Raw genomic sequence first — 7,352 nt, 5'->3', positions numbered from 1 at the left:
CTTATATGCTAAGTGCTATGTGGTTATTGCTTAAGATATTGACATATGACATGTTGATTGATTTTGATGAGTTAATTATGCTTTTGCACTATAATCTGAGATTCTGAATCGTGAGAATAGCGGGCAGGTCATGCCGATTTTATTTTGAGAGTTTTGAGAAAGCTTGATAGGACGAATGAGATTCGGGCCTTGTTATGATGTTTATGGATCGAGACATTCTCTAGAGTCATTTGGGGATTAGGAGATCCCGAGAACTGATAGGATTTGCGATAAGACTAAAAGGATACTATTTTGTAAAGAAAACTTATAAGACGTTAAACAACCTCTAAATTTTTAAGTAATGATAACAAACTCGAAAGGAAGCTTCGGATGCAAATCTTAGTTTTGGAAAACGAGAAGTGTCGTCGGATCCGAGGGTTGAGAAAGTTGAGAGGCTTCGAGTATGTAGATGTATTGGTGCTGTTGGAGCAGCGTTTGTTGTTGTGCTGTTGGAGCAGCTATGCTGTTGGGCTATCCTGGGGATAAGTCCGGGGAATTGATAGTTCCCGAGTATGTGATACTCTGGTGCTGTTGGAGCAGCTATGTGTTGTTGTGGAGTGTGTGTTTTGTCGCAGAATCGACTTTACCTTAGGGTAAGCTTTTAGAGACTTTAATTTACCTAGAACACGTGGCGACGTGTCGAGTGAGGACGGAGACGTTGTTTGACTAATCATCCTGCATTCATGCAACATTAATGGGGTATTAACACAGGACGTACTCTGGACCTCGTCGGTTTCCAAAATGGTCATAAGACCCGGAATGCCGTGAAAGAGCGTTTATAGACGTCTCTTGTAGCATACCGAAATGGCAGACCTACGGGTTTACTGCTGATCTGACTACCGCTGTCGTTGGAGTAAGAGGCACGCGGGCCGAAATGGTTCCACCGTGGCTGGTGTTAGGGCTGATCCGTTTGATGTCCATCCCTTTCCGGAATGCATGTGGTTGACTGGGTTAACCTGCATATCATATCATGCAACATGCATACTAATTTAGTTGTCGAATGTGATTGTTATTTGTTAATCCTATTTGGAACATGTTAATTGTTACTATTGCTGTTATGTTCATTATGGAATATGTAACCCTAGGATGTTATCCCTAGCTATAAGCCTAAGTGGCTATTCTATTATCTGTATCTATCGATGTTATTATTTACATAATTCTTTGGAGTTGACCCTCGCGTCTTCTGTGTGTGCTTTGGCGGACAAACGCCCTTTGTCAGATGTCCACGACGGTCTAGATCATGATGGTTCACCCTTCGGGGGGAACTAGAGTTGAGATGCTGGAACAGGAGCGCATCGCGGTAGCGAGAGGAGGACGGATGGTGTACTTAGACTAGGTCGTTCTGAATTCAGATTCGGACGACGATCATGCTAGCATGTAGGTTTTAGTGCTGGTGTGAGCTCCTCGAGATGGGATTAGTGTAGGAGTAGAGTCTTAGCTCTGAACATCATTTGTTTTCTTTGGGGACTGGGTAGTTTCCCACCTATAGCTTTTTGTGTGGTTCCTTTACGGGAATCACAGAGAGTTGGTTGGACTTAGGAGGTCTTGCTTCAGGCCGATGGGCCAGCTTATTCTCAGTTTTGAGGGATGGTGTTGCGGACACTTGACCTTTCTTGTGGATTGTACCATTTGCCTTCGGGCGTTACACTTTTCTTTCCGTCACTGGAGGATTACTCGTGACGAGGTTACTACTACAGCGGGGGCTGTTTATATATTGTATATTAGTTCTGATTATTGTTATTGTTGGGTTTTATCTATTTCAGCCTTGTCTTAGTTATTATTATAAAAAAAAAATATTCACGTTTTTCCGCATTAAGTTTATTTTGTTACTAAAGTGACGCCACCGAAATCGGGGTGTAACAAATAGGTTTCCGACGCATGGCTTTTCGTGTGGTTCTCTTATTGAGGGATCACAGTGAGTTAGTCGGACTGTAGGGGTTTTGCTTAGGCCATTTTGAGGCCGACTTTCTACTAGTGGGTTGTAATTATAAACTTTCTTACTCACACTTCTGGGTCCGTATATATTTGCCTGCGGGCTTACTACTTTGGAGTCACTGCGAGTGCGCGTGACGGGAGAGTGCAGCTGAGGCTGTACAAGTGTTTATATTGTTTATCGGTTAGTTTAGTTGTTGGGTTTTGTCTTTATTTCTTTATCGCTTTTATTCAAAGGAATCAAACGGAAAAAAAAAATTACCTGTTTTCCGCGTAAAGTTTATTTTTGGTTACTAAAGTGACACCTGGAAATCGGGGTGTTACATAATTAATTGCATTCAAAATCTTTATACGTTAGAAAAGAGGAAGGCTGTGAGCCCCACCTCCATGACTTGGCACTCCAAGAATTACTCTCCACCACCCCCCTCTTTACAGGACAAGTGTCACCTTCAGATTGTTTTGAATAGCGTTTTCAATCTAAAACTTTTTCCACTTGAGATTTTAACAAATCTCTTCAAACACCGAAGATAAAAGTGCTAAGAAAAGAGTTGAGGAAAGCACACAATGATTTTATCCTGGTTCACTTGATAAATCCCTCAAGCTAATCCAGTCCACCCGTTAAGGTGATTTCTTCCTTCTTAGAATGAAGGCAATCCACTAATCAGAGTTTGTTACAACTGCACTTGCAACCTGCAAAGTGACTAACAATACAATGACTTAGCTATCACTAAGATTCACTCTCTTAGTCTTCTCAAGGATCCGACCAACCTTGATCTCCTTAAGGAAAAACAAACAATTATTTGAAAGTTTGGGTTTACAAAGAATTGCTTCTCAGAAAGCTAATAGTAAACACAATAAGTACAATATGAAGAAAGATTGCTTAAGAGAATATTTGAATATCGCGTGAGCTTGAACAAAGTTTATTTCTTAGGCGGCATCTTTCATCTTCAACCTCTTTATATACTCCAAGGATTAGGATTTGGAAGTTTGCATGGAATGCTACCGTTGGAGGGCAGATCTGGGTTTTCTAGGTTCTGCTGTGGCTGAATACGTTAGGTAAGGTCGTCAGGAATAGTACAATTGTTTTTGTACTTTGAATAGTGACATGACATTTATCCTACACTACTACAGAAAACACCTTTTGCCACGCCTCAATTGCCACGGTTATAGGCGGAACCGTGGCAAAAAGTCAGTTACCACGGTTATGAACGGAACCGTGGCAAAAGGGGATAATATTTTATTATTTTTTGGGGGGACCGTGACAATAGGTTGAGTTTTGATAATACCCCGTCATTTTTCCCCCTCCCTCCCACGCACTCTCCAAATTCTTCAGAGAAACCCTAAACCCTCCCCTTCTCCATCGATCTGTTCTCTCCATCTCTACAAATTTCACCCTCGATCCCACTCTCCCTCTCGATCTGTTGCCTACTTGCCTCTTGAAGTTGAACCCACGCCCAATTTCCCTACGAATCAGAGAAGCCTGGGTGGTGGCTCAGGCCTTGAAGAACCTCGGCGAGACAGAGGTTGTGTCGGCGATTCTTGGGGGAAATATTCTGAGGCTGGGATTCCTCTCGAGTTGGGGCTGGTTGGTAGGCAAGTCATTTGTCGATTCACCACTGCACTCGATCTTTCTTCTCTCTTCGATTCTACTCTCTGTCTCCAACGCTCTCCTCCATGGTTGCCCTCCTCCACCGCGCCGCTCTCCTCCACTGTCACCCTCCTCCACCACGCCGCTCTCCTCCACCACTGTTTGCCCTCCTCCACCGCCGTTCTCCTCTCCTCCGTCGATTTCAAGTTTGTGCGCTTAGGGTTCCTCTTTCTCCTTAGATTCTAAACTGATGCTTATTTGTTCTTCTCAATCTGATCTTGTATTTTGTTTGCTCTAATTGTGCAGATTCTGGAACGCTGAAATAGGATTCTCTTATGGTTTCGTTTGATTTAGTCAGTTCCAATCAATTTCAGGTAGGGTTCTGGTTTATCTTCTGGTTTCCGAAACTGATCCTTGTTTGTTTGATTTGTTGCCTATGGCTTTGGTGCTGCAATACTAATGTCCTATGCTAGGTTGCTGTCATGTTGTTCTATCTGTTGGCCTCGTTGATTTTGTCCTCAATCGTCCCTTGTGTAGGCTGTAGGCGTGATTGTAATAGACTATTTGCTGATATATTTTCCTGTTAGTAGGTTGGCTTTTGCTGTTTGGGTTGAGTAGTTTAGCTTGTTTAATGGCTTACTACTCTCTCTGTCTTTTCTTCCCTTTTTCTTTCTCCCATTGTATTAAGGGTTGGGGTACCCCTTGTACCCCGTTAATATAATTTCTTTGCTTAGCAAAAAAATGATATTATAGTAACATGTTAATATATAAACACTGCCATGGTTAATATATAATTTCTTTGCTAGGTTGCTGAGCCTGCAATAGAATTTATGCCACAGAATCAATCACCTTGTTCTTTTTCATTCCCCTGCTTTTAAAGTCACCACAGTACCACTATTTGGTATCGCCTTTAGTTGCATGTTAACACTTAATCAAAACCTAATATAGCCAACAATTTCTTTTTACATAGTTAATTCTATAGTAGCTAATCATCATTAGACAATTAGGAGACTACAATCAACTATGATAGTTGCAAGAATGGGAAATGTGACTGAAGCTAATTCACTTGTACTTGGAGGGTAAGCTCAATTTCTGAGGTTCTGAAAAATAGACCATTCTGAAGCAATTCACTTGTACTTTCAGATGATGTGGTTGATGGCATCATTGACAAGGTGGAGGTTTCATTTATTTGAGAACACTTCAATATGCATGTCATGATATCATATATATATTCACAAGTCTAGGTATATTGAAGCATTAATAGGTTGTTTCTTTCTTTCTTCATTTCTTTCTTGCTGTTGCTAACGGTATTTATGTTGTTCAGACATTCAAAGAAGTTGATACAAAGCTTGATGGGAAGATTGACTTGGAAGAATGGAAAGAACATGTCGTGAAGCGTCGATCTTATTTATTTAGAATGCTAAATGTGAGTTGTTCTAATGTTTTGGTTTAATGATTTAATGATTTACAGGATTATTATTGTGGGAAAAGCCCTACAAGGGAAAGAGTTCGGAAAAGAAGACATGATACACTGTTAGTCATAGATACATGTACTGCTCTTTCCTTTATCGTGCTTCACAGCTTCATATGAGTTGATGTAGATGTGCATCTTGTAATTGAATAAGTTTTCTAGTACTTCTTTTCATTTGCCTATTGTTTTTTGAACTTCTTTTTGCTAGTGGAGAGTGTATCTTGGCCCCAGGATCTAGAATCTCAAATAAATCATGGTTTTCTTAAACTTAAATTGACCTGATTTACCATGTCATCATTCTCATATATTTATCTTATTTGAGTGCATCTAGTTTGCTGAATTTATAGGTAAATGTAAGGCCCAAGTTTTTAAGTTTAGGATAAGTGAATAAAATTCCTATTCACGATTAATTTGATGTAACGTGAAGGAAAACCTGAACAAGTGTTTATTGACTGGAATAAATTTGTGAAGGAGAAAGTTCAGGAAAAAGATAAGGATTGTATCAAAGTCGATAAAAGTTATAACACGATTAGTATTCGCTTAAACCTAGGTCAAAAACGCTAGTAAATAGCTAATTTACTCTTTAAGACACGATGGAAACTAATTCCAAAAATCTTCAGAGAAATGTTAGAACTTCTCTTATTCGTCTATAAACAAGTGTTTCGATACGAAACCCTGGAATGTACGACCGTCAAATTCCAATACTCGGAAGTTTGCCGAAACCGAAACCCTGATAGTTCAAGAAACCTAAAATCAACGGACAATGAAGAATTTTTCTATTCGGAGCTTCAAACGAAGATTCCACACGCGTACGCCCATTTCTCTTGATATTTCTAATCTTTCTTCAGAACGAAGTTTTCTCATCCGACATCAACTGCAAAAAGTAGTTTTTCGGGTAAAATCAATTTACACCGACTTTGGATCGTTTGATTTAATTCCAAGAAACCTGTTTTGAGTTCTGGAATTCTGTCGCCAGAACCTATCTTAGAATTCTCCGAGGAATACGCAGGAAAAATCGGAATCGCGAAATTTTCATTTTTCTGCATTTTCCAAAACCTATAAATAGCTAGAAAATGAAAAATTTGCAAAAACTTACCCATTTTGAAACCCAAACCCGCGAGCATAGGAGGAGAAGGAGGAGGAAGTGATTTTCGCCGATTCTTGCCCGATTGCTGCACCGTTCGTTGCTAATCGAAGACTTCGAGGTATAGATGCTATCCCTCACTTCTGATCGTCAATTCTGTCGTCTTTCTCTATGTCTTTCTGTGCTCAAAGTTTTGAGCTTTTTGTAAAACTGTCCAAATAGCTTGATTTTAGTGTCTAAACATCTTCCCTACGTACCCAAGAGTAGTTCAAGCGAATTACATTTTGTCGAATGTCGCCGAAATGCCGCCGGAATTCATTTCTGTTGGAAAAACCCATTTCTGGACAAAGTTTCGTTCTTTAAGCTGAAAATTCACGACTTAGCTTAGCGCTAGTAGGATTAGTCGTCATAAACGTCGTTGGTGACGTCCCCATCCAATTTGTTTTTTGAAAATCCAGTTTTGAAATTCTGAGCTGAAAATAATGACCAAAATACCCCTGCGACAGTTTTCGATCCGAAAATTTTTCTGAGCTTAGATTCGTCTTAGTTACGGCTAATGATAACCTAAGAACCAAGTTTGATCGAAGAAAAATCGGCGCACCCAATTGTGAAAAGTGGCCGAGAGCTCCTCATTAGGGGGGGGGGAATTTCGTTTTTCGAAAACTTGTCTTAACGCGTTAGATTGTCGTACTTCGGAGTTTATAATGTTTCGTGTAACCCTAGTACGTATTGTTTGCTGAGTTTCTGACTCATTGTGATTGATTTCTGTGAATTTGCTCTAATGTTCGTCTGAGGAACTTTGTGGATTCGAGGAGGAAGATTGTGAAGGAAAACTTGGTGAGCGAGCTGGAGAACCTACAGGTGAGGGCTACTCACTGAATACTAGATAATGAATTAGGTGTCGACGATTTCGACTTGATTTACTGTTTATGCACTTGATTGTGTTTGACTGGGAAAAACGTTTTTTGAGGCTACGGCTGACAATTGATAATCATTTATCGCTTGATTGTTGTTGAGATTGATTCACATGATAAGTGCTACCTGGTTAATCTAGGATGTGTGATATTTGCCGTATATGCTAAGTGCTACATGGTTAATCTTCAATGTGTTGATATATGTGCCATGACTGTTGGATTGTATTGCTTTGATTATGCAAATACACATATATATGTTGTTCGTCAGAGTGAGAATAACAGGCAGTTATGCCAGAATTTATCGTGAGATTTTGAGAAAGTTTG

The 7,352-nt window shown here is 40.0% G+C and overlaps 1 long non-coding RNA gene across 1 annotated transcript; it reads left to right on the top strand.

Annotated features, from left to right (window-relative positions):
- Nucleotides 1-3,255: 3,255 nt before the first annotated feature.
- On the top strand, nt 3,256-5,303 carry LOC130727923 (uncharacterized). Its single transcript, XR_009015479.1, has 3 exons — nt 3,256-3,765; nt 3,866-3,933; nt 4,884-5,303. It is a non-coding gene; the product is annotated as an uncharacterized LOC130727923 (long non-coding RNA).
- The last annotated feature ends 2,049 nt before the right edge of the window (nt 5,304-7,352 follow it).

Source organism: Lotus japonicus, chromosome 1, assembly GCF_012489685.1.
Source record: "Lotus japonicus ecotype B-129 chromosome 1, LjGifu_v1.2".
NCBI classification, from domain to species: Eukaryota; Viridiplantae; Streptophyta; class Magnoliopsida; order Fabales; family Fabaceae; genus Lotus; species Lotus japonicus.
The sequence above is the reverse complement of the archived record's forward strand: the minus strand, read 5'-3'. Positions and strand labels throughout refer to the sequence as shown.